Below are 27,606 nucleotides of genomic sequence, written 5' to 3'. Positions count from 1 at the left end.
TTTTACATGCACAGCCATGTGAATAATAGCCAGATATTCTCAGTGCACCAATATTTAAAATACTGCAGCTTTTCACAGCACAAGTGGGGCTTGTATCATGTCAGTAATTAAGAAACAGAGTCAAGAACATATTTATGAAGTACTTTTGGTTCTCTTAACAAGTGCTGTGTTGAAAATGCTGGAGCATGGTGAATACTTAAATACACGTTTGAAACAGCTATAGATTTTATTAGAAGCACTTTTGTTAATACATGTATATTGCAAAAATTAAAATGCTGATATTAAAAAAATGAAATGCATTCATGTGGATTCCAAACTTTGATGGGATATCCCTTTAAGATAACATTAACTAATGGAATTGTGCATGTTGAAATACAGTGTCTTACATTTATAATCTCAATATTAATCAGGAAAGCTATATGTTTAGTTTCATATGCCTTTAATCTTTCACTTTACATTACATGTGATTATAATATTTTCATTTTACCTTTTCTTTAGATACCGGCGTGCACACGAAATATCTCAGGAGATCGCCGGGTGTCTTCAAGAGATGAGTGCAATTGTGGATGATGAGGAGGAGTCCCTGGGAGAGAACCGATATCACCGGGAGTTGCATGGGGCATTGATATTATCTGTCGAGCAACAGGGGAAGATCATAGAGAGGGGCATTCAAGTAGATAGGGAAAGATTAGAGTTAAACAGGGACAGATTAAGAATAGAAAGGGGAAGAATAGATTTAGAGAGGGAAAGATTTGCATATAAAAGACAGAGGGATAGTGCAAGATTAGATTTAGAGAGGGGAAGAGATTTATATGAAGACACAAGGGTAGTGATAGGTTAAATTATGATAGGGAGAGGTTAGCAGTAGACAGGGCCATGGTAGCTGTAGAGCAGGGTGAATTGGATCGTAGGGAGAGGGCAGACGAAGACAACCGCCATTTTAACAGAAATCTATCCATGTTAATACATGGCCTGTCATCAGGGGAGAGATCACCTCTACAATTTCCCTATGCCTTTAAGCATTCAAAAGAATAGAACGTTTAGCTTTTTTTTATATCGGTTTATTTAATATAATTAATATTTTTAAGAATTGTATGCATGTAATTTTTTTAAATTTTTTTCTTGCTTTCAGAATATATGAATAAATGATATTCTGATGAAATAAATTTGTTTGTTTTTATTTTATTTACATAATAGAAATACAAATGCTTGCTGATCAAATTCAATGCATAGGTAAGATATACTTTTATTTGCTTATTTAAGGGTCAATCTACTCTAGATTTTGTATTTATTTAAAAACAAAGAAAACCATTAATTATACAGTCAAGAGTTTTGCATAAACAACTCAGTTTTATTAAAAGGTACATGAATCCAAAATGTCATTAATAGCATGTGATAGTAAACTACTTTGAAATTGAATTTGATTATGTAAATTAATTCATTCTATTGTTTCATTTTTTGAAAAACATATCCCTTTTTCATCAAAGGGACACTGAACACAAATATTTTCTTTTATTACTCAGATAGAGCATGCAATTGTAAGCAAATATATAATTTAATAATATTATCAATTTATATTTGTTCTCTTGCTATCTTTATTTGAAAAATAAGGTATCTAAGCTAAGGAGAACACAAATTTAATGGTGGATGCATTTATCCACAAATCGGCAAGAACAAAAAATGGCACGTCTTTAAATATTACAATCTTGCTTTTCAAATCAAGATGGAAAGAGAATGAAGATGGATTGACGATAGTAGAAAATTAGAGGGCTGCTTCAAACTGCATTCTCTCCCTCTCTCTCTCTCTCTCTCTCTCTCTCTCTCTCTCTCTCTTTCTTTCTCTCTTTCTCTCTCTCTCTCTTTCTCTCTTTCTCTCTCTCTCTCTCTTTATCTCTCTCTTTCTTTCTCTCTCTCTCTCTTTCTTTCTTTCTTTCTTTCTTTCTTTCTTTCTTTCTTTCTTTCTTTCTCTTTCTCTTTTTTTCTTTCTCTCTTTCTCTCCCTCTCTCTCTCCAAAACATGATAGGAAACTGCACTCTCAGACTGGACTGTGTAAACCCAGGTCTGCAACATGCTCAGCCCTGGGTGCTCACTGGCACTCACAGGAAGCTACGCTGTCCCCAGAGTCACTGGCAGTTAAGCCCAGACAGGCCTGGGTGCAAAAACCATAGCGAAAATTACAAAACAAATTAATACAACACACAGAGAAAGTCCATAACTCACTTACAAGATCTCAGCTAAGATTAAAAGCTAAAATGGAAGGGTTAGTTACCACATTTTGGAAAATGGGACAAGCACAGGCACAGCCACACAATGCAAGCTCTCAGTCCAACAAACTGTGAACAAGTGAAGGGTGCACAGGTAACTAAACCTTCTATTTTTTATTTTAATCTTAGCTGAGAGCTTGTAAATGAGTGCTGGACTTTCTCTGTGTGTTATATATAATTATAAGCAAATGGAGATCACTCTCACTTTAAGTTAACTTGCCAGGGTGCAAACAGAGAACAAACAGCAATAAACCATGGCTTGCACTCGCTGGTCTTTTGAAAAAACGTGCCTTTAATGTAACGTTTCGGGGACCATATCCCCTTCCTCAGACAGTGAAGCCCAGTGAAACACAAACCTTTATAGAACACATATCCAATAAACACAAACCCCACCCCTAATTGAAGCAAAAAAAAATGCCAAATGGTAGTCCTAGCAACATTTGTAAACAAAACATGCCATAAAATCCTCATATAATACAAGAGGAAAAAATGTCAGCCAAAAATATAATCGGATCCTCATAATAAGCATAGAAGAAAAAAGTGTACATGTAAAATAGTGCAGCAAAATACAGGTGAGATTATATAAAGTGATGTTTTAAAAACAAGCATTTCAAAGAGGACATTTGAAAGCTAGCCAAAGAACGCATTCGCTAATGAAATGGCGATACACTAATAGGCGGTTGTTTTGCCTCAATTAGGGGTGGGGTTTGTGTTTATTGGATATGTGCTCTATAAAGGTTTGTGTTTCACTCAAATGATAGCAACAGAATGAATAAAAGTTTTTGGTATGGGTGAAATGTAAAGTTGTTTAAAGGGACAGTGAAGTCCACAAAAAAAACAAAACAAATAGGGAATGTAATTTTAAACAACTTTCCAATGTACTTTTAACACCAATTTTAATTTGTTCTCTTGGTATTCTTTGTTGAAACCTAAACCTAAGAGGTTCATATGCTAACGTTAGACCTTGAAAACTGCCTCTAATCTGAATTAATTTACACCACTACAGGGCATTAGTTCATGTGTTTCATATAGATAACATTGAGCTCATACACGTAAAGTTACCCTGGAATGAGCACTGATTGGCTAAAATGTCTTTTAAAAGAACTGAAATAAGGGGGCAGTTTGCAGAAGCATAGATACAAGGTAAAGACAGCAATAAAAGGTGTATTTCTATAACTTTAAAATGAAAAACAAATGTACCCAAATTCCTATTTAAAACTAAATACTTACCTATAAAATAAACACTAAGCTAGCTACAATACTAATAGTTACATTGTATCTATCTTAGGGTTTATTTTTATTTTACAGGCAAGTTTGTATCTATTTTAACTTGGTAGAATAGTTATTAATTAGTTATTAACTATGTAACCCTTTGAGTGCTAAGCACCTTCCCACCTGGGTGCTAAGATTTTTTAATTTTTATTTTTTTTTAACAATTGTTTTATAAACTTTTTTTTTATTTTTTTCAGACCCCCAAAACTTACACTGTTGTGCGATTACCTTTCCAATGGTGGGACTTGGGGGTCTGTAGCTGCTTAGATGCCTGAGATACAGGCTTCTAAGCAGCATGCCCCCTGCTCCTATACTTAACATTGTTATGTATAAATAAAGTTGCACGGTGACGTCATCACGTTATTGTGCGTGATGTTACCACGCAAAACGGGAAGCCCCGGCGATGCCTGTCACACTACAGGCATGATCGCCAATGTAGGAGCCCCCAGATCTCCCTGAAGGTGGGAGAGTGCTAGCGATGGCTCTGAGCCGTCATTAGCACCAGAGTGGGAAACTCTGTGATGGCTCAGAGCTGTCATTAGCACTCAAAGGGTTAATAACTACCTAGCTAAAATAAATACAAAAGTACCTGTAAAATAAAACCTAACCTAAGTTACAATAACACCTAACACTACACTATAGTTAAATACATTAACTAAATTAAATACAATTACCTAAATTAAATTAGCTAAAGTACAAAAAAACAAACAAACACTAAATTACAGCAAATAATAAACAAATTACAAGATATTTAAACTAATTAAACCTAATCTAATAGCCCTATCAAAATAAAAAAGCCCCCCCAAAATAAAAAAAAAACCCTAGCCTAAACTAAACTACCAATTGCCCTTAAAAGGGCCTTTTGCGGGGCATTGCCCCAAAGTAATAAGCTCTTTTACCTGTAAAAAAATTACAAACAACCCCTCAACAGTAAAACCCACCACCCACACAACCAACCCCCCAAATAAAATACTATCTAAAAAAAAACCTAAGCTCCCCATTGCCCTGAAAAGGGCATTTGGATGGGCATTGCCCTTGAAAGGGCAGTTAGCTTTTTTGCGGCCCAAAGTCCCTAACCTAAAAATAAAACCCACCCAATACACCCTTAAAAAAACACTAACCCCCTGATTGGAACAGCCAATAGAATGCGAGCTCAATCCTATTGGCTGATTGCATCAGCCTATAGGATTTTTTCTACCTTAATTCCGATTGGCTGATAAATAATAATAATATTTAGGGGGTTAGTTAATAATATTTAACTAATGTTTGCGGGAGTGCGGATTTCGACCCGCTTGGATGAAGACTTCTGTCGCTTCCTTGAGGATGGATGTCAGATCTTTAGAACAGTAAGTCGATCTTCAGGGGGTTAGTGTTTTAAGGGTGTATTGGGTAGGTTTTATTTTTAGGTTAGGGACTTTGGGCCGCAAAAGAGCTAACTGCCCTTTTAAGGGCAATGCCCATCCAGATGCCCTTTTCAGGGCAATGGGGAGCTTAGGTTTTTTTAGTTAGGCTTTTATTTTGGGGTTGGTTTTGTGGGTGGTGGGGTTGTTTGTATTTTTTTTTTACAGGTAAAAGAGCTGATTACTTTGGGGCAATGCCCCGCAAAAGGCCCTTTTAAGGGCTAATGGTATTTTAGTTCAGGCTAGGTTTTTATTATATTTTGGGGGGCTTTTTTATTTTGATAGGGCTATTAGATTAGGTGTAATTAGTTTAAATATCTTGTAATTTGTTTATTATTTTCTGTAATCTAGTGTTTGTTTTTTGTAATTTAGCTAATTTAATTTAGCTAATTGTATTTAATTTAGTTAATTGATTTAATTGTAGTGTAGTGTTATTGTAACTTAGGTTAGGTTTTATTTTACATGTACTTTTGTATTTTTTTTTTTTAACAACTATTCTACCTAGTTAAAATAAATACAAAGTTGCCTGTAAAATTAAAATAAACCCTAGGCTAGCTACAATGTAACTATTAGTTATATTGTAGCTAGCTTAGGGTTTATTTTATAGGTAAGTATTTAGTTTTAAATAGGAATAATTTAGCTAATTATAGAATTATAGTAATTTTATTTAGATTTATTTAAATTATATTTAAATTAGGGGGTGTTAGGGTTAGACTTAGGTTTAGGGGTTAATACATTTAGTATAGTGGCGGCGACGTTGGGGGAGGCATATTAGGGGTTAATAAATGTAGTTAGGATGCGGCGATGTTAGGGACGGCAGATTAGGGGTTAATAATTATTAACTAATGTTTGCGAGGCGGGAGTGCGGCGGTTTAGGGGTTAATATGTTTATTATAGTGGCGGTGACGTTGGGGCGGCAGATTAGGGGTTAATAAGTATAGGTAGGTTATGCTGCTTTTTTGCAGGTGTTAGACTTTTTCTCAGCAGGCTCTCCCTGTTGATCCCTATGGGGAAATCGTGCACGAGCACGTACGACCAGCTCACCGCTGACTTAAGCAGCGCTGGTATTGAAGTGCGGTAAGGAGCAAAATTTTGCTCAATGCTCACTTCTTGTCTTTTAACGACAGGTTTGTAAAAACTCATTATACCAGCTCTGGAGGAAAGTGAGCGATGAGTAAAAACTGCTTGTTAGCACCGCATAGCCTCTAACGCAAAACTTGTAATCTAGCCGATTGTATAGATAGAATTTGTTTTAGTGTCTAAAAAAGATCACAAACCGTTCTGATTTTTTTAAAACCCTTGATTTCTATGGCCTCGGAGGTGAGGGTTTGAACGATAGGTATGTTGCGTCGGGATAGACGCGAGCGTAACTTTTGAATTTTTAATAACTTAGTGAGAGGTTCAAATAGTGTCGATTAGGAGGGCGATTGATCAGAATTCCTCTCAAATACCACAGTTTTCCACTCAAATAATACAAGCATCAATCTACATCGGATTGTGATCGCAGGAGTGTATATTATGTCACAAATTTTAACATTTGACAATCTTGACACTTTGTTAACTAAGGCAGATCAATCTTGCGTCAAAAACTATGTCCTGTTATACAAGCCAGTACTGAGAAGAGTTAATTCAAGTCTATGTCCTGTTATACAAGTCAGTACTGAGAAGTGTTAATTCAACTTGCATTGTTATTCCAAGTACCTGTGTATCCTGTTACATTGCTTTTCCAATGACCTGTTTATCCTGCCTGTGTATCCTGTTGCATTTCTAATCCAAGTACCTGAGTATCTTGTTGCATTTCTTTTCCAAGTACCTGAGTATCCTGTTACATTGCTATAACTAAGTACCTGAGTATCCTGATACTGTACATTGCTACAACCAAGTACCCGAGTTTCCTGTTACATTGCTATTCCAAGGACCTGTGTATCCTGCCTGTGTATCCTGTTACATTGCTATAACCAAGTGCCTGAAGTATCTTGTTACATTGCTATAATCAATTGCCTTAAGTATCTTGTTTCATTGAACGTTACCTTTGCTTGATACCAGTCTGTTGTTACTTTGTTTATCTACAATAAAGAATATTTGCTCTTCTGCCTAAATATGCCTAGGCAAAATTCTTTTAAGATGAAAGAGGCTGTTTTGCTTTTTGAACCTAAAAGCACCACACCTGAGCTCCAACCTGAGTACCCCGAGACACGATAAGCGTATCTCACACTCAGGGCCCTTTATAAGTCATGCAGACTGCTTATGTATATTCACCTGATGAAACAGTCCATTATAGACTGAGAAATACATTGTAATTATTTTTAACTTGTTTTTATTAAAGTCTTTAAATACACACAGACTTTGTCAGCACACTTTAATTTTTGAACATCGGTTCATATTTGTATCCACTTCGGAAGCTTATGAGGCTTCTCTACTCGAGCCAACAGAAGGATTTCATTCATTGCAGAGGATCCATCAGCTGTGCACTGTCAGTTACCTGCTTGATTCACACATCTAAACCCAGAGGAGGAACGCAGCTGTTTGTGCCTTTGTTGAGCTATCTGAACAGTTCGGAAGTGTTCAGGAGGCAAGACTCGCACAATCTAGTGCTTACCACATTGTGAGTACCCTATACATATGTTTTGGAGACTTATTTGTCCTTTTTAATCTGCATTATTGCGGTGTCTCCTTTTGTTCTTCTCTTTATACCCTCTATCCTTTTGTCTCCAATAACTATTACATTCCATATTAGACCCATGTCTTTAGCCCTGCGGAACCTGTTGGTGCTCTACAAATAAATGATAATAATAATAAACATAACATATTCTGCTATGTGAATAATATAGAAATATGAAATATTAATATTTTCATTTCAAGTTAGTGCACTTGAGAACAAACAGGAGAAGTAGGTTGGCGCTTACCACATCCAGGGATCCGTGCTATCAGGTAGCGTTTTCTTCAGCGTAGGCACTTGTCCTCCGTCTGGTCGTACCTCCTGGAGCGCAGATAATGGCGCCTCTGCTTCCGGCAAACTCTGCAGACACTGAAAATCCAAAGTAGGTCCGGACTAACAGGAGGGGAATCTCCAATTCAAACAGCTGTTTCCGGGAAAAGGGCATCCAAAAAATAAATGCAAGAAAAAACGGCCAATATATAAAAAGCAGAGTCTTTATTTGGGTACGTTTAAAATCAAAAATAGAGCCAAAGCTCCATTAGCAGAAGGTAAGGGCTACAGCTTGTCAGACTGCAGTCATGTTTCACGTGTGGCTACACGCTTGTTCACTGCTGTCTGAAAGCTGCACATCTAGCCTCCATTTAAAGGGGCCCTAGTCAATTAAAACAAATCAGGTTAACCCTTACCTCAACATATACATCATTATTAATGAAAAATACACAGATGAAATGACAGAGAGCTGATAATAGTCATAACCTCCATAATACAATTACTTAACAAAGACTAACCTAATAACCTAAGGTGTGTTTGATATGATAGACAAGATGTTTAATGGGTAAGTGAGGTAGTTATTGCTAGTGCATTACTGCAGGTCTTCACATTTTTATCAGTTTAGTTTAAATGAATAAATTGACATCACTTTCTTTATTGATACATTTGGGATAACTTGTGTTTAGTAGGAAGATCCGTTTCTTATAGTTAAGTTTGTACTCCCTATCTCCTCCACGTTTGTTTTAGTACATAGTTAATTGCTTGTATGGAATGCAAGGAAGAATCCCACTGATGCATGGTTTTAAAATGTCTTGAGACAGGGGTATCCCTATCCGGGTCCTCAATTTCTCTCACATGTTCCAATGCTTTGTCTTTGACAAAACGTTTTGTTCTACCAACGTATTGGATATGGCACCCCCTACAGGTCAAAAGGTAAGTGACATAAGTGGATTTACAATTTAATTGAAACCTAATGTCATATTCACGTCAAATGTTGTGCCTTCTTTTACATAGTCACAGGTTTTGCACCTCTGTGCTTTACATTTGAAAAAACCTAATCTGCTTGGGAGCCAAGTTCTATTACTTGAAATAGGTAAATCAGACGGGGCTACCATGTTTCCAATTGTTAAACCTTTTCTGGCCACAAATTTGCAACCCTCACTTGATATTTTTTCCCAACCTGAGTCTACAGCCAAGATAGGTAGGCTTTCTTTTATGATATACAAATTTTATTAAACTCAAGGCTATAGGGGGTACTAAAGACTACTTTGTTCTCTGTTCTTTTATTGTGTTTTTCTCCATTCTTTTTTTTATATTGTAACAAAGTCTCCCTGGGTATTTTGTCTACTTCCTTCTTTGTATTTTTTAATAAAGAATCTGGATATCCCCTATCAAGTAATCTTTTTTTCCAAAATTTTAAATTGGTTTTCATAATTTTCCTTGTTTGAACAAATTTGTCTGGTTCTCATAAACTGTCCTTAGGTTATTTATAATAGGTTAGTCTTTGTTAAGTAATTGTATTATGGAGGTTATGACTATTATCAGCTCTCTGTCATTTCATCTGTGTATTTTTCATTAATAATGATGTATATTTTGAGGTAAGGGTTAACCTGATTTGTTTTAATTGACTAGGGCCCCTTTAAATGGAGGCTAGATGTGCAGCTTTCAGACATCAGTGAACAAGCGTATAGCCACACGTGAAACATGACTGCAGTCTGACAAGCTGCCCTTACCTTCTGCTAATGGAGCTTTGGCTCTATTTTTGATTTTAAACGTACCCAAATAAAGACTCTGCTTTTTATATATTGGCCGGTTTTTCTTGCATTTATTTTTTGGATGCCCTTTTCCTGGAAACAGCTGTTTGAATTGGAGATTCCCCTCCTGTTAGCCCGAACCTACTTTGGATTTTTAGTGCACTTGAGAGTTGGCGATCGTGTTTGCCCGCGAGTAGCGTGTTAGTTTTCTTTGCTCCATTAACTTCTAAACGGGGAATATGTTAACGTGTGCGTAATATTCTAACTTTGTCTTTTTAAGCACGTCGGGTTAGCGCGTAAGCAAAAACTTTTTTCTTTCAACTTGTAATACAAGTGTTACCCAACGCACGCAAAAAGCTTACTTCTAGCAGAGTTATCCCTTGAATGGGAGCATTAAATATGGCTCCTCTTGTAGTCTGGCACTTTATAGGTAACAATTTAATGGCCACACAATTCATTTTTGACAGACATTAACCCAGAGCAGCAAACTACAGAAGAGATTCTCATTTTTATATAGCTTATATATCCAGTATAATAAAATCCAATCCATATCCTTTACCCCACTTGTTCCCTTGAATTTCTTCTGAGAAGATGTGTGATACATTGTGTGGCATTATGAAATTTGTGTGTATAAGGTGAATAAACCTAAATGAAAAAATAAAATTACAAAAAAATATCAATGAAAGGTTGTGTACAATAAAGACTCAAGTGATACAGGCGTACCTCAGAGATATTGGAGGTTTAGTTACAGACTGTTTTGAGTATAATTTGCAAGGAACTTTTTTATATTATTGCTACAGGAAGTGAGTTCAAGGGGCAGGGGGCACAGGAAACAGGAAGAGTTCCAGTTCAGTGTAGATTGGAGTTGCATTGCAGTCACTCATGTAATAAAGTTATTGCAGAAAAGTAGCCTGTCTCTTTCATCATCAGTTAAGCAAATATAGCAATAAAGGGAGTCACATTAATGTTTTTGTTTCCTAGTGCATAACAAAGTTATATTTACACTATATTTTAATCTATTAAGTGTGCATTATGCCTAAAAAAACAATGTACATACCTTGATTAAAAAACACATTATTGCAAAAAAATGCTAACCATCTTCAGTCTTCAGTGACTCATAATCTTTTTGTTGTTGCTGTGTATATATAGGTGTGTGTATATGTGCATTCATGTGTATTTATGTGTTTAATATGTGTATATATGTTGGAAAAATGGCTCTAATAGACAGGGTTGTCACAAGTCTTCAATTTGCAAAAAGAGCAATATCTGCAATAAGGGCAATAAAACGAGGTATGCCTGTATGTACTTTTTAAAGAATCACAGGTTAAATAAATTATTATTAACAATAATATTTCTAAAATGTGCTGCATATCCTTCTGTAGTGTGTTGGGTAAATATCTGAGGTGCAATTGCATGCACACGTCTTAAAGGTAACATAAGTGGAGTAATACAAAAAATTAAAGGATCATGAGTACATTTCTGGGGTGGATTCTGAGATTTCTCGAGACCTATGCTAAGGTTATATAAGATTTACAAGATGTGCAACACCAGTAAAGTTTTTTGTAGTATTTTTAGAGTATACTTTTATAGCTAGAAAACTATTATAATAAACATATGTGATTAAAGCTTTGTAAGCATTTTTGAATTGGTTTCTAATTATATTTATGAAGCTATCTCCACAACTAGAGGTTTAAACCCACTCACACAAAACAATGCATTATCTGTAGTAGAGCTATTAAGCACCATTGTAGACAACATTGTCTGAAAAAGGCACACAGAAAGGTGACAATAACATAACCATCACTAATAAAAATACCATCTGCACTGGAAACATAAAAATTCCACATGACTAACAGTTATTATATTAATAAGGGAACGAAACTTCAAGACATATTTCACTAATGACTACATTTAATCTTTCTCCAGGGGACATATATTAATTAAGGAGGCTACGAGCCATCATCACTTTGAAAGTCATTATTATCACAGTCTTTACACTAATTTCCCAAGGCTTTGTAGATATTCACATAAAAAGCCCCCCACTTAAGTGGTTACTAGCTCCCTCTGCACTTTATATTACAGTACAAAGAACACATACTGGAATAAAGGATCCCCTGGCTATCCACAGGAGCAGTAAGGCCTAGAAGTGGATGTACAAGAAAGTATTACAAGCTCTTCATCTAACCCTAGCATAATTGTATTGTGCTTTTACACTTGTTATCCATTGGTATAGTTCTTTTCTGTGTCTTCAATACATTTTAGATGCATGTATCAGATGTATGTATTTGTATATACTATAGAAGCTTATATTAACTTTTCATAATATGTATCATTCCTGTTTATTGTTTTAACGTGAACCCAATTTTCACCAGAGCATTTGCAACATTTGCCGCATGTTCAATGCAACAACATAGATCTTGCCACATATGTTGTTAGAACCAAATCATGGGTCACTTCCAAACGACAAAACAGGGCTTTGGACAAGTTTTATTAGTTTGAAACCTAATGGTCCCATAGTAGAACTGGCAGTAACATCCCACTCTGCCCAGGGACCACAATTAAAGATATCATTATCATTTAGTATTTATTTATTTATTTGTATTAAAGATATTTACACTTCATCAGCTATAACAATTTTCAGTACGCATTTGTTTTCATTATGGAATGCAAATTCGTAACAAAAACACGGATATTCGTTTACTTTTCACTAAACGGATATCCAAATGAAAGCATTAACTAATTTAAAGCAAAAAAAGAACAAATTAATAATTAATTAGTATTCATTTGTTTATTTTAAATTAGCTGTAAACCGTTAAATACTTACCTGTAGCATTCTGGAAAACCATGCTGACACTTCTTTACTGAGCCCTGGGCTCGGGAACCGTGCTAACGCTTATACTTCTTCACAGAGCCCTGGGCTGCTTTATTAAACAGCTTAGTGCGGTAGATCTCAGAGCCTGCAATAAAGGAGAAAGTTGTTTAGTGCAGGTTCTAGGATCTTTTTCACATGTAGTAAAGGAACATTTACATCGGTTTTAACCAGGGATAGGCAAGGTGTCCGTACATGGGCACTGGTGTCCGTGACTGGCCCTTGCAGTGTCCGCCACCCGTTTGGCGGAGGGGAGGGAGGAGTAGGACAGATTAATGCTGGTCCTCACTCCTCCTTCACCCAAGTGGTGCCACGCTAAGTAGCGGGAAAGTGGGGGAAGAAGCAAACTGCCTGCAGTTAACTAACCGTGAGTCATGACCCATCCCAATTCCTTGATCTGTGGGGCAGCGTGGTGCTGGTGTCTGTCTGCCTACTCTGACAAACCTTACGTAACCAAGTAAGTAATCAACCATGATGATCATGCAACTAACATCAAGGTGGGTGGGTTTGGTCAGGAGTTGCCGACTCGCAATATAACAAAAAAACATTAAAGGTAATACCACAAGCAGTCTTTATATAAATGTTATTTAAAACTTGTTTGATTAGATGACTAATTTGTACTTGTGGAACTAGACCAGGGGTGTCCAACGTGCAGCCCATTTGACAGCAAAGTGTCGCTCTCCTGACTTATAGAAACATAGAGGTTGATTTATGAAGCAGCGAATGCTGCTTCCAACCCACTCCATTTCAGTTCCGCCTAAAGCGGAAGTTAAGAAGCAGCGGTTCTAAGACTGCTGCTCCTTAACTCGTCCACCACCTCTGAGGTGGCGGACAGCAATCAGCCCAATCAAATACGATCTGGTTGATTGACACCCCCTGCTAGTGGCCACAAATCTGCAGGGGGTGGTATTGCACCAGCAGTTCACCAGAACTGCTGGTGGAATGATAAATGCCGACAGCGTATGCTGTCGGCATTTCTCTATGTGTGGTGGACATGGTTCGCTATAGGGGATCATGTTTGTCCGCACCATGATAAATGTACCCATAGAATATGTCGGCAGATAGGAACCATTTGGCCTATCTAGTCTGCCCAGTTTTCTGAATACTTTCATGAGTTCCTGGCCCTATCTTATATCTAGCATAACCTTATGCCTATCCCATGCATGTTTAAACTACTTCACTGTCTCTACCACTTCTGCTGAATGGCTTTTCCACCATGTATCCACTACCCTCTCTGTAAAGAGTGTTTTTTGATGTTTTTAATTTGAAATGTACCTTGGTGTCCTTCACTAACCTCTGTACTTTGAAAAATTTCCGCCACAGCCTTGGTTCGTGCCTATCCCTGGTTTTAACAAAGCAAATGTAAATGTTCCCTGAATATTCAGTATTTTTTTCATTTTAAACTAAATTAATACCGAATAGTGCAGCAGATAAATATTCTGAAAACTAATTTTTCCGACTATTCCTCCTAAAAGATTAGACCGAAATTATTATTTTTGCCATTGCACAAGTCTAGTTTTCAGACAGGATCAAATGCTGGTATTTGAAAAAAGAAGGTATCAAACTGTGAGATATTTTCCAATTTATAGGAACACTGAAAGAAAGGCTTTACACAAGTTTTGAAGGCACTTCAATCCATCAGAAACCCTTATAAATCGCATCACTGTGTGGTTTTGAGTGACTTTGCACTGTGTATCCTCCCACAATACTTTGCATTGAGAAAATTTATTTGACAGCACTTTTGCACTCTTTAAAAAAAAAAAAAAAAATCATGTAAAAATCGTTATGGGATTTTTCAAATTGCATTTCTTATCTGCTTGTGCAACCTTTTAAAAAAATATTTAATGGAAAACTGAACCCAATTTTTTTATTTCATGATTTAGATAGAGCATGTAATTTTAAGCAACTTTCTAATTTACTCCTATTATTTTTTTTTTCATTCTTTTGGTATCTTTATTTAAAAAAGCACAAGTGTAAGCTGGCCCATCTTTGGTTCAGCACCTGGGTAGTGCTTGCTGATTGGTGGCTAAATGTATCTGTATCCTGAAAGAATAAAATTGGGTTCAGTATCCCTTTAAGCTTGTTTATATGCTCAGCTCACATATGATAAGACAATATCATTGATTAATAAAACATTTCAAAAGATAGCTCATATCATTATTTTAAACAATGAAACTTTAGCAGATCTTAACTACAATGATAATAATGCTTTTTAATGATTGCACTCAGGCATTTTTCTATTTTATAAAAGTTAATTATAAAATAGCTGCATATCACATGAAATTGTTAATAAATCCTTTCTTAAGATAATAATGTATTTAAACAGAACATTTCTTAAAAAGTAGATGTATTTTTTAATTATATTAGCTGTTCAAATATGAAAAAGTACCACCATGCTGTAACCTAGGTGTTCTTCTCTGCTAAGGCAAATTAGGAGAAATTATATATATTTCACTAGTGTGAGTGGAATATAGCAGTACTTTGTTTGAAGTCTTCATTACTAGAATTTTTTTTTTTTTAAAAAAAGGGTTTAATTTTGTTTTAATTGCACAGAGGCCATGATAGTGGTCCCTATTCCAGTCTAAAGTATCACACACATTTTCATAATGTTCTTTACTCTAACCAACTTAAAAAAAAACAAAAAAAAACATGATTTAACTTTTTTAAACAACTGTAACCTTTAGCTCCCAGTTTAGCACTGTTGAAAAGGTTAGCTGGAACACCCACTGAAAGTGGTTCTATAGCAAAAACAGCAGACACTCCCCCTTCCTCTGCATATGAAAAGACTCTTTACACAAACAGGAGCAAGCTGGAGTAGGTAAACATCAGTATTCTCCTAAAACTTTGGGGCTTGGTTAGGATTCTGAAAATCAGAGCAAAACTATACATTTAAAAAAAAAAAATCTGTATAGGCTATATAAATGGATCATCTACTAAACATTTATGCAAGGAAATATCTAGTGTATAATGTCCCTGTTAGGCGTTATTTTAATAGGGGGGTGTCATTTAGCACTTAGCAGTATTCTACACCTTCACCTGGAACTGAATGGGTTACCTAACGAGATATCTCGGGAAAAGAAATCGGACACTCAGCAAGAAAAGTCTAATCACTGTTCTGTTTATTAAAATACGCACCATACTTTTATAGAAAATAGTTACAGTATATGGGGTTAAACAATGACGTATCATAAATCAGACCATTTTACACAGCGTGAGTTAGAACAATGAAGCACAGTAAAATATAAGACAAAGAACTATCCTAAGAAACTAAAAAATTTTTAGATAACGGTGTATCCGGGCGCATCGCCAAGGACATTTACAAGGCCATTCTTGATATACAAGTATCCCTAACATCAGCATATTTCTTCACAGCATAATAAGCTGTTATAATAAACTATAATAAACCATTCTTAACAAAATGGATGACTAAAGACAAAATGGCGTCAGTATTGCTAAATATATTCTTACAGTCCCTTTAATAAAAATAAATAAACATTTTTACATTACTTTGGTGATACCAACCATAAGATTATGGATGAATTTGGACCAGTAAATACAGTAGATTTACATAATAAACAAATGCATGATAACAAAACAATGTAATATCAGTTAGGGCCCCATGTATTAAAAGGCAAGCGGACAGCTTCTCAACTTGAGAAGTTGTTTGCCTGCCTTCACTGCATACGGACAGCGGATCTGTTCGTCCGCTGACCCGTATGTATCATTACACACTCCGATGAGTGTGTAATGCCCGCCCCTTTTATTCGCACGAGGGAAGGTACTATCAATCACTGAGAGTGAGCAAGCTCTCAGTTATTTATTTTCGTCAACTCAGAGGTGGCGAATAGTGTAAGAAGCAGTGGTCAAAACTAAATCAGACATAACTTTCAATTTTAAATGACTTTTCAATCTACTTTTACTATCAAATTTGCTTTGTTCTGTTTGTATCCTTGTTGAAAAGCATACCTAGGTAGGATCAGGAGCAGCCATGCACTACTGCAAGTTAGCTGGTTTTTGGTGGCTATACACCTATGCCTTATTATTGGTTTATTAGATGTGTTCTGCTATATCCCAGTAGTAAATTGCTGCTCTGGAGTTGTTTTATAACTATAGGGGTTAAACACACAGTTATATGTACACAATAGTGAAATAATAAAATGCTCTAACACATTTTTCTTGCAAAACTTCTATGTTGCTTTAAAGCCAAGATCAGCAACGCATACACAAGTAATGCCAGTCTCAATGATACTCGAGCAAATTAGACAACATTCTGTCAACTGTGCAGACAGCATACGTACCAAAGTCCAAAAAATAATTACAAAAATGCTAAATCCTCAACTTTCTATTGATTTTCATTTCTCTTTAGTTTTTCAAATGTTACATTCATTATGTGAATTCTAAATTTGATATGCGTTTGTTACAATCAATAAAGGAAGCATTAACATTAGTGAGCAATAAATAAAAGTTGAAGCAGACATTTATAATTTGCCTACAATAAGCAAATGCGACTGACAGCTGTTATTTTTAATGAATATACTAAAACATCTATTTTCATTTGTAATAAAACTTAAGTTATATTAAAGACATCAGTATTGCTTCAGATTCAAGGCATAACCAATACCAGGGTGACCAGATTTACAATTTGAAAACCGTTTATAACTGAATACATACATTTATATGATTAAAAAAATATTTATGTACTGTAAATTTCCACTGAAAGAAAATCAAAAGATGCATGCAGAGTGTTATAGCAATAAGGGATAATTATTACAAATAAAAATGTCTTAGATCTGCACACTCCTACAACACACATGTGACAGTTCTTGTATTCCAAATGTTATTCATCTTTCTTCCATCCTGTCATATGGATGTCATGATAAGCAGAAGAACTTTGAAATTTTGTTAACTAAATGAAAATTAAACAATCTGTTTTCTTTATAAATAGCTCATTTTTTTACCCATAAAGGATAGAGTAATTTGTGGAGTATCACACACAGCAATAATGTAATGAGTGATGCCCATTTTCTTAACACATGAGGGTGACAGATCAATGTGTTAGAAGCTGTAAAGGGATATTAAACAATGTGAGATTGTAGTATAAAATATTTTTTTATGTAGTTAAAATAACAAAAACTTTGCAATATACTTGTTTCCATAAACTGATTTATATATGTCTCTAATTGTTTTCAGCAGAAGACAGAGATAAATAAAAAAACTAGTTCAAACATGATGGTGCCCATTACTTAATAGAAACATATACAATGAGGAACAGAAAAAAAGCGGCACTTACCAATCCAGGGAGGTCCGTGACATAGAGCAGCGTGTCTTCAGCGTGAGCACTTCTCTCTGTATCCGCACTTCCGTTTGTTTGGAGCCCAGCAAGAGCGCCTACGTCCAAGGCGCAAACAAGTTCAGCAAATCCCCAAAGACTTCCGAGCTTCACATTCAAACAGGAAGAAGCAAGCAGCCAGGGTAGCGTTATAAAGATAAAAAAATATTCTTTATTGGAGACACATAAAAACAAGAAGAGCCTCAGCTCTGTAATGGCAATCCAGGGTCTGTAACGACAACTGCAGACATGTTTCGTGTGGCTCCTCCACACTTGATCACTGCTGTCTGTTGTCGTTACAGAGACCTACTTATACAGGCTAAAACATTATTCAATAATACAATTAACTAAAAACACTTGTTAACCCTTTCATGCCTTTGTACCAATAAATATACACTTAGAAGAGCAAATAAACACATAGTAATAAATGTACTTTATATTGATTTTTACTCTCTCTCTTTCTCTTAGGATTTTCAGCATATTTATAATTGATGTTTAACAGATTTTTAACAGATTTTTAACAATTAGTACCTAATACTGCATAGGGGCTTTTGTATCACTGTGCCACATTATTTGGCTACCTTCAGTGTTAATGATATCAGAAATTGGTATGATCTTACAGCGCTACAGGTGGATGAAAACCTTTAGTTCCTATCTAAAGTGGGTCCCCAACTACCCACAGAGATGTAAATCTAGTTATAAGAGGGCTAGAGAGGAGCGCCAAAAGAGGCAAGGTCTAAAAAGTATAAGTCGTGGTAAAAAGGTATATATGGCACTGAACCACAAGTGTAAGGGTAACACTGTGTCAATATGTGTAAAGAAATCAAGATATAAATGTAGCTGAAGATTCTTACAATATAACCACAAAAAATTTAATTTGTTTTACATAAATAAACATGGATCCATGGTAACATTAAAACAAAGATTAAAACAAATGGCAAGACGTACACACGTAGCAGATAAAATAGATTAAAACAAATCACAAAATATGTTAGCCTCACATGGAAAAGGAACGCAAGGATGAAAGCATGTTAACGCTGACAGATATGTACTGCTACAGGTGGTTAAAAGACAATAAAAAAATAATGAAAAATATAGGTGTCATAGACGTTAGTCCAATATAAATTAGTGATCTGGTGCTGTGACAGTTCTCCTCTCCTGTTATCCGTAGTATTAGTGTGAATCGGAGGTAAAAAAATACAAGATGAAAAACAGGATGAGAGTGAGAAAAAAAATGGTGCAATCCAAAAAATGCAAAATATAAAATATAAAACAATCCAACAATTGTGCAAAATATAAAGTATGAATCAATCCAAAAATGAAAAATGTAAAAAAAAAATTTTTAAAACGACTAGTGTGTACACAAGCTAGTACAGGATCGACAAGGGAGTGTTTGTGATTGTGTTGTGGAAAAAACAAAATAAGTGTTCCTTGATTATATTCAATCAATAAAAAGTGTTCCTTAATTATAATCCAATCAATAAAAAGTGTGTTGAATAAAAATAAAAATCAAAAAAATGTATCTGGGAAGTCCTCAAAACCTGTGAACGAAAAATAATAACATAGCATAATACTGTTAAAAATACTAAATAGATGAAAGGAATATAGCTCACCATATATTTGCCAACGCGTTTCGGCCCACAAATGGGGCCTTTCTGAAGACTAGTATATGGTTAGGTGAGCAAGTACCTTTATACCCTTATGCAACCAATCAGAATATACTCTTATTGGCGCCAAAATTGCACAGTACCGGAAGTAATGTACCGGATCTGATGACTTGTTGAACCGGATGTTTATCATGTTGGTGTGCGGCCATTACATTTAAATAATTAATTTTCCCACTAAAACCTACTTTAATTTGATCAGATGTGTTTCATGTAAGGACTCTACTTATTTGTCCTCTATTAGGTAACTAAGTAATAGAGGACAAATAAGTAGAGTCCTTACATGAAACACATCTGATCAAATTAAAGTAGGTTTTAGTGGGAACATTGATTATTTGAATGTAATGGCCGCACACCAACATGATAAACATACGGTTCAACAGGTCATCAGATCCGGTACATTACTTCCGGTACTGTGCAATTTTGGTGCCAATGAGAGTATATTCTGATTGGTTGCATAAGGGTATAAAGGTACTTGGTCACCTAAGCATATATTAGTCTTGAGAAAGGCCCCATTTGTGGGCCAAAACGTGTTGGCAAATATATGGTGAGCTATATTCCTTTCATCTATTTAATATTTTAACAGTATTATGCTATGTTATTATTTTTCGTTCACAGGTTTTGAGGACTTCCCAGATACATTTTTTTTATTTTTATTTTTATTCAACACACTTTTTATTGATTGGATTATAATTAAGGAACACTTTTTATTGATTGAATATAATCAAGGAACACTAACTAAAGATATATTTTCTTCACTTATTTCTTTTGAGCAATACTATTTTGTTTTTTCCTGTGATCACAAACACTCCCTTGTCGATCCTGTACTAGCTTTTGTACACACTAGTCGTTTTTAAATTTTCTTTTTACATTTTTCATTTTTGGATTGATTCATACTTTATATTTTGCACAATTGTTGGATTGTTTTATATTTTATATTTTGCATTTTTTGGATTGCACCATTTTTTTTCTCACTCTCATCCTGTTTTTCTTCTTGTATTTTTTTACCTCTGATTCACACTAATACTACGGATAACAGAAGAGGAGAACTGTCACAGCACCAGATCACTAATTTATATTGGACTAACGTCTATGACACCTATATTTTTCATTATTTTTTTATTGTCTTTTTAACCACCTGTAGCAGTACATATCTGTCAGCGTTAACACGCTTTCATCCTTGCATTCCTTTTCCATGTGAGGCTAACACATTTGGTGATTTGTTTTAATCTATTTTATCTGCTACGTGTGTACGTCTCGCCATTTGTTTTAATCTTCGTTTTAATGTTACCATGGATCCATGTTTATTCATGTAAAACGCATTACATTTTTGTGATTATATTGTAAGAATCTTCAGCTACATTTATATCTCGATTTCTTTACACATATTGACACAGTGTTACCCTTACACTTGTGGTTCAGTACCATATATACCTTTTTACCACGACATATACTTTTTAGACCTTGCCTCTTTTGGCGCTCCTCTCTAGCCCTCTTATAACTTCAGTGTTAATACAAGCAAATATATAAATATATGATGTTTATTTTCACATTTATATGTTAAGTACTGCTTAGTCATATCATAATAAGATCTATTGTATAAAGTTTTTATATGAGTAAAGGGAAAGAAGAAGTGGCGTCACTGAAAGATTTTTTGTTTTCTTGAAATATGATAACTGCTTAATAAATATTTATAATAGAGAGTAGCCTAGAAGGTTGACAGAAAATAGCTTCAGAGCACCTATTTAAAAACTATTGTATTACCCCCTGGTTTTTAAAGGTAACTTACACAACTTTCCAATATTTAGATAAACAGTTAAATTAAAGAATATAGCTACTGGTAAACAAAGAAAGTTGTAAATTGGCGTGAGGAGATTTTGAAAACTGTACAGGATTAAAAGCAGCTCTTGTTGAACAGATATACAGGTGGCCCTCATTTTACAACGGTTCAATTTACACCGTTTCAGAATAACAACCTTTTTTTCCAGTCATGTGACTGCTATTGAAAAGCATTGAGAAGAAGTGCATTTATTAAAATAGCCAGTAGGTGGAGCTGTCCTCTTGTGTTGCAGCAAAGCCAAGCAAGCTGAAATTAATCAGTTTAACCAGACCTGAGCTATCAAGCAGATTTCAAAGGAACAACATCTCCCTGTCTATAAATCAGTCCAGATTGGAATGCATAGAAAGAACTGTTTGCAGAAAAATGCAAGTGAAGTCTGTGTTGTGTGATTATTTTATTAGGTTTATAATTCTGTTTAGCAAATGTTTTTGTTCATTTAACTTAGTTTAATTATATATTCTATGTTGTGTGATTATTTTATTAGGTTTGTAACGCTGTTTAGCATTTAAAGTCTTAATTTCAAAGCTTTAAAAATAATGTATTAGGTGTTACTTATGACAATTTTGAGAGGGGCCTGGAACCTAACTCCCTCACTTCCCATTGACTTACATTATAAACTGGGTTTCAATTTACAACGGTTTCAATTTACAACCATTCCTTCTGGAACCTAACCCCGGCGTAAACTGAGGGCTACCTGTATATAAATAGAAAGTGAACTGTTGTACCCTTTTTTTTGCAGGCAATCACGACACTGATTTAACTTAATTGTCATCTTTTTTTTTTTTTAAATTTACATTTTTATTGATTTTTCAATAGATTTATACATACATGAGAAGGAAGGATAAACAACTACAGAACATAAATATTCAATTAAAAATCAGAGGAACATTATATATCTAGTTAACTCCTAGATAATTTATTTAAAAAAAAACAAAAAAAAGAATTCTTTTTAACTAGTACTTCGTAATTTTCCATTGGATGTTCCTCTTTTTCCTTTCCTTTCTTCCCCTTTCCCTCATTCTTCCTCTACACCCTTCCCCCTCTCTGCTTCTGCCCTTCCTCTGAGTGCCCCCTTCCCTTTCTCTCTGAGAAGGAAAGGCTACACAGAACAGGGCAGTCCAAAAAGATAATAATAAGATAAAATAAAAAAAATAAAAAATTAAAAAAAAAATCACAATTCTTTGAAGGCATTGGGCACTACCATAGCCCCAGAAGAACTAGTTCTGTATTTCTAAACAGGTATATTAAATATTCAATTTCACATGGGGTAAAAGATTTAATAAAAATTCACCACTTTCTAAAAAATCGTGTTACATTATTTTCATCATTTGGGTCTGTGTCTATCTGCTCAAGGGTACACTGGATACTGGGGGGTGACCTATTTTTCCATTTTTTAAGAATTAGGTATCTTACCGCTAAAATAGTTAAATTTACAATCTTGGTATTTATGAGCCATTCCTGCGGGTCTTTCCAAAGATATATTATATGTAATGGTGATAAGGTCGGAGGAGAGGCTCCTATTGCTCTGAGCCAATATTGTATTTTTGACCAAAATTGTTGAATAACTGGGCAAACCCATATCATATGTATGAGATTTGCCGACGGTACCACATCTATAGCCCTTTTCGGGAGTAAAAAAAGTCATCAGTAGTAGTTTTACATGGGATTCTCTCCATGTGGATGAGAGAGTTATTTTAGAGACCTCATATATTGAGGATTGAATTATTCCAGTGTCTCCACAATTTTGCGGGAGTACTTGTGCCCATTTAAAGAATATTTTTTCCAAATTCAGATCTCCTTTTAAGGAGCTTAAATCTAGATAACTAGAGGAAATAGACATAATACCATTTTTGGCTAAGACCAGCCATTTTTCTATAGCCCCAAGAGTCCAGTTCCATCCAAAATTAAATATTATACTCGAGGCAAAATGCCTCACTTGCAGAAAGGCAAAAAAGTCCTTGTGTGGAATATTAAATTCTTCTCTTAGAGAAGCAAAAGTTTTTATACATTTCCTATCTAGATCTAATAATTGTAGGATCTTGCTTAAACCCAGTGTTTCCCATCTTTGAAAGAGGGGTGATAGGATTCCAGCTTGAAATTGCGGATTCCCTGTTATCGGCATCAGTTTGGACACCCTATGATCTATATTTAAGAATTTGCATACTTTCCACCAGACCTTAAGTGGATTGAGAATGGATCTCATTTTTTTTACCTCTTTAGGTACAGAGCTAGGAGTACAATGAATAATTGCCAATGGGGCATATGGAAATAATATATTCTTCTCAAGTTCATTATCAGTCACATAGTTTTTTTCTGTAATCCAGTCCATTATTAGACGAACTTGACATGCATAATTATATGTCTTTATGTCGGGTAAAGCTAGTCCCGCATATTCTCTGGGAAAGGATAATTTAGATAAGGAGATTCTGGGCTTTTTATTTTGCCAGATAAATTTTCTTAATGCAGTATTAAATGTTAAAATATCTTTTCCTTTAAGAATTAGGGGGGTATTTTGAAGAATATATAATATTTTAGGGAGGCAGACCATTTTAAAGAGAGCAATGCGACCGGATAGTGAAAGAGGAAGGGTTTGCCAGTTTTGTAGATTATCTTTAATTTTATTCAAAACTGGAAGAATATTAAAATTATACCAGGCCTCGGGGTTGGATGCAATTGTAATACCCAAATATCTGAAAGAATTGATCACTACTTTAAATGGTATGTTCAGTAGGGAATCTTTGGTTTGGTTGATCCAGAGTAATTCAGTTTTGGAGGTATTTACCCTATAGCCCGAAGATGACCCAAATTGCTCTATGATAGATACTAACTTAGGGATATTTGTAGAAGTATTAGAAATGTATATTAAAATATCGTCTGCATAGAGTGCAATTCTCATTTCTTTCTTGTAAATTTTAATACCACTAAGATGTTGCCTGATATATATGGCTAGGGGTTCAATGGATATATTGAAGAGAAGGGGGGAGAGAGGGCACCCCTGTCGAGTTCCTCTTTTGAGGGAAATATCTGAAGAAATCAGTCCATTAACTAATAATCTAGTAGAGGCTTTTCTATATAAGTTATTAATGATGTTAAGAAAGTTACCATGAAAGCCAAATCGTTGGAGAGAATGAAGCAGATGGTCAAAATGAACTGAGTCAAAAGCTTTTTCTGCATCTATTGATATAATTGCAGAATCAGGAGAGCCTCTCTCATCCCCCCCTGCTGTCTCGTCCTTGGTTTTGTAATAATCTATAGTGAGAAAAAGTTCTCTTATCTTAGCTGATGAATTTCTTTTAAACATGAAACCTGCCTGATCTTTGTGTATAATTTTGGGGAGTAATAATTGTAATCTTGAGGCTAAAATTGATGACATTATTTTATAATCTACATTTAACAATGCTATGGGCCTATAGGATTCTTTCTTATCAGGCGCTTCCCAGGTTTGAGTATTAGGGTAGTATATGAGGCCGTAAAGGTCGATGGTGGGGTATTATTCTTTACATAAATGTCATTGTATACTGAGGATAAGTATGGTAATATTGCCGGGGAGAGCATTTTGTAAAATTCATTGGGAAGCCCGTCCGGGCCCGGGGCTTTACTAAGGGAAAGGTTCTGTATTGCCCTTGAAATTTCAGTTTCCGATATGGGGGAATTAAGGGGTTCAACTAAGTCTGAAGACAAAGTTTCAAAGGAGATTTTTCCCCAGAAATTTTCTTGTTCCGTATAGTTCGAAACTTTTAATGAATATAGATCTTGGTAATATTCAGAAAAGTATTGTAAAAGTTCCTCTGGTGCTGTTATATTTTTACCTTCTTTCTGTAGTGAGTCGATAATTGGTGATTGTTTCTCCCTTTTTACTAGATTAGCTAGAAGCTTTCCTGTTTTACTACCATACCTATACAGTTTGGCTTGGAATTTTAAATATTTCTGGGTAGTCTTGTATAGTAAGAAGGAATCCCTCACTTTCAGCGCTTGTGAATATCTTGCCCAATTTTCAGTCGTTTTTTCTAGCAGATAGAAATTGTATGAGTTAGAGATGGATTTCAGAATTTCTTTTTCCCTAAGCTTGAACTTTTTGGGTTTGCTAATGCTATAGGCTAGGATCTCTCCCCTCAATACTGCTTTAGCAGTTTCCCAAAAAAATAATAGAACGATTTATGTATTCTTTATTAAAAGAAATAAATTTTTGAAATTTAGCATTCAGCCAGTTCTTAAACTTAAGGTCTGCTGCTAGATAATTTGAGAAGAAAAATCTTGAGTATCTTGGGGTGATATTAGTGGGACCGAATTCTAAAGAAATTGGGGCATGATCTGAGATACAGATAGGAAGGATTCCTGTAGTCAGTCTTAGTTTAGATAGTCTTTCATCTATAAGGAATAGATCAATCCGCGAGAGGGACTTATGTGCCTTGGATAAACAAGTATAATTTCTTGAGTCTGGGTTTTGTGCCCTCCAAATATCTGTGACTCCGAGGTTCTGATAAAGTTTTAAAAACATCTTAGATTCTAAATTATCTCTCTTGGTTCTAAGGGTAAAGTTTTTGTGTCTTAATCTATCTAAAGGATATTGAGGTGACATGGTAAAGTCTCCTCCAATTATTAAAAATCCCTCTGCGTAAGTCAATAAATTAACTTGTAAAGTATCCCAAAAGGAGGAACTGAAAACATTGGGGGCATAGATATTGCATAGTGTATATAATGTCGTATCTATTTTAATTTTTGTCATTAGGAACCTCCCCTCCGAGTCTGTTTTTGTATGATTAATTTGATAATTTAATTTTTTCCCCAGTAGTATCGCCACTCCCCCCCTTACGCTGAGTACTAGGTGAAGCAAGAACCTCTTTGACCCAGGAACTTTTTAATTTGGAGACTTCTTCTGTTTTTAAATGAGTTTCCTGTATAAAAGCAATATCTGTGTTTATTTTTTTTAAGTGGGCAATTATAGTTTTACGTTTAATAGGTGATGTTAAGCCCCCAATATTCCAAGAGGTTATTTTAAAACCCTTTACTGTTTCTGCCATCTAAAGAGATAATGATGGGACAAGAAAGAAAAAAACTAAAATTGAATTCCCCCTTTTTCATACAATAGTCAACATGGTCCAAAACTTTTAGCCTTGACAAGTCTCTTAATATAGCTTTCATGATCCTAACCATACTTTGAATCTTGTTTGATTACTATATGATTAATTAAATATTAGCTCAAGGCCCTATCCTGTTCAATTGGAAACTGGTGGGTGATGAATCTCTCCGCTTCTCTCGCGGAGTCAAAAAATTGCGTCTCATTGTTAACTGTTATTTTCAGTCTTGCTGGGTATATAATAGTTGCACGATGTCCCTGCTTTATCAGCCTAGTGCATAGTGGGGCCAGTTCTCTTCTTTTAGCAGAAGTCTCTGCTGAGAAGTCCTGAAATATCATAATTTTAGCGCCCCCCAGTGCAATAGGCTGATTCTTTTTGAAATACTGTAAAAGTAAGAGTTTGTCCTGGTAATTAATTGCCTTGGCAATAATTGGTCTAGGTCTATGATCCTGTCTATATGGGTTTTGCCATCCTAGTCTATGTGCTCTCTCTAGCACTATTCGCGGATGGGTTTGGGGAATTTGTAGAAGTTGGGGCAGTGTTATAGTTAACAATTTTTCAAGGTCTTCATATTGTTTTTGTTCGGGTACTCCTATTACTCTAAAGTTGTTACGCCTAGCGCGATTCTCTAGGTCTTCTAACTTTGCCTGAACTTTTACTAGCTTAGAGTTCATTGTGTCTAACTTGGATTTGTAGGTTACTGTATTATCTTCTAATTCTGAAATTCTTTGTTCTGCCTCTGCTAATCTGTTTGAGAACTGTCGAATTTCTACTGTAAGTACATTTATGTCCTGTTTAATTTCATTCTTGAGGAGGTCAAATTTTGGTGACAGGGCTTCTGAAATACTTGTAACTAGAGCCTGTAAGTCTATTGGGTCAGTTGTTGATAGAGAACTCATGTTAGTGACGTGAGTGTCTACAGTGGTGTCTACCGTGGTTTTATTTCTCTTCTCTCGTGACCTCCCAGCCATATTGGAGGGGGGGGGGTTTGTGTTTGTAGAAAAAATTTTGTCCATGTGTTAATAAAGTGAAAAAAAAAATTCCTTTCTTCAGTGTTAGGGATGTGTATTGTGAGGGGGGGGGTGTCAATTATAAATGTGAAAATATTAAATTAGTGAGTGAATTAATTGTTCTCTTATCTTCTCCTTCTCTCCTTCCTTTCTCTCTCTTTCTCTGTAGTCAATTGAAACTTAGCGGCTCTAATTTT

Source organism: Bombina bombina, chromosome 4 (genome assembly GCF_027579735.1).
Source record: "Bombina bombina isolate aBomBom1 chromosome 4, aBomBom1.pri, whole genome shotgun sequence".
Taxonomy (NCBI): Eukaryota; Metazoa; Chordata; class Amphibia; order Anura; family Bombinatoridae; genus Bombina; species Bombina bombina.
Note: the sequence above shows the minus strand (reverse complement) of the source record.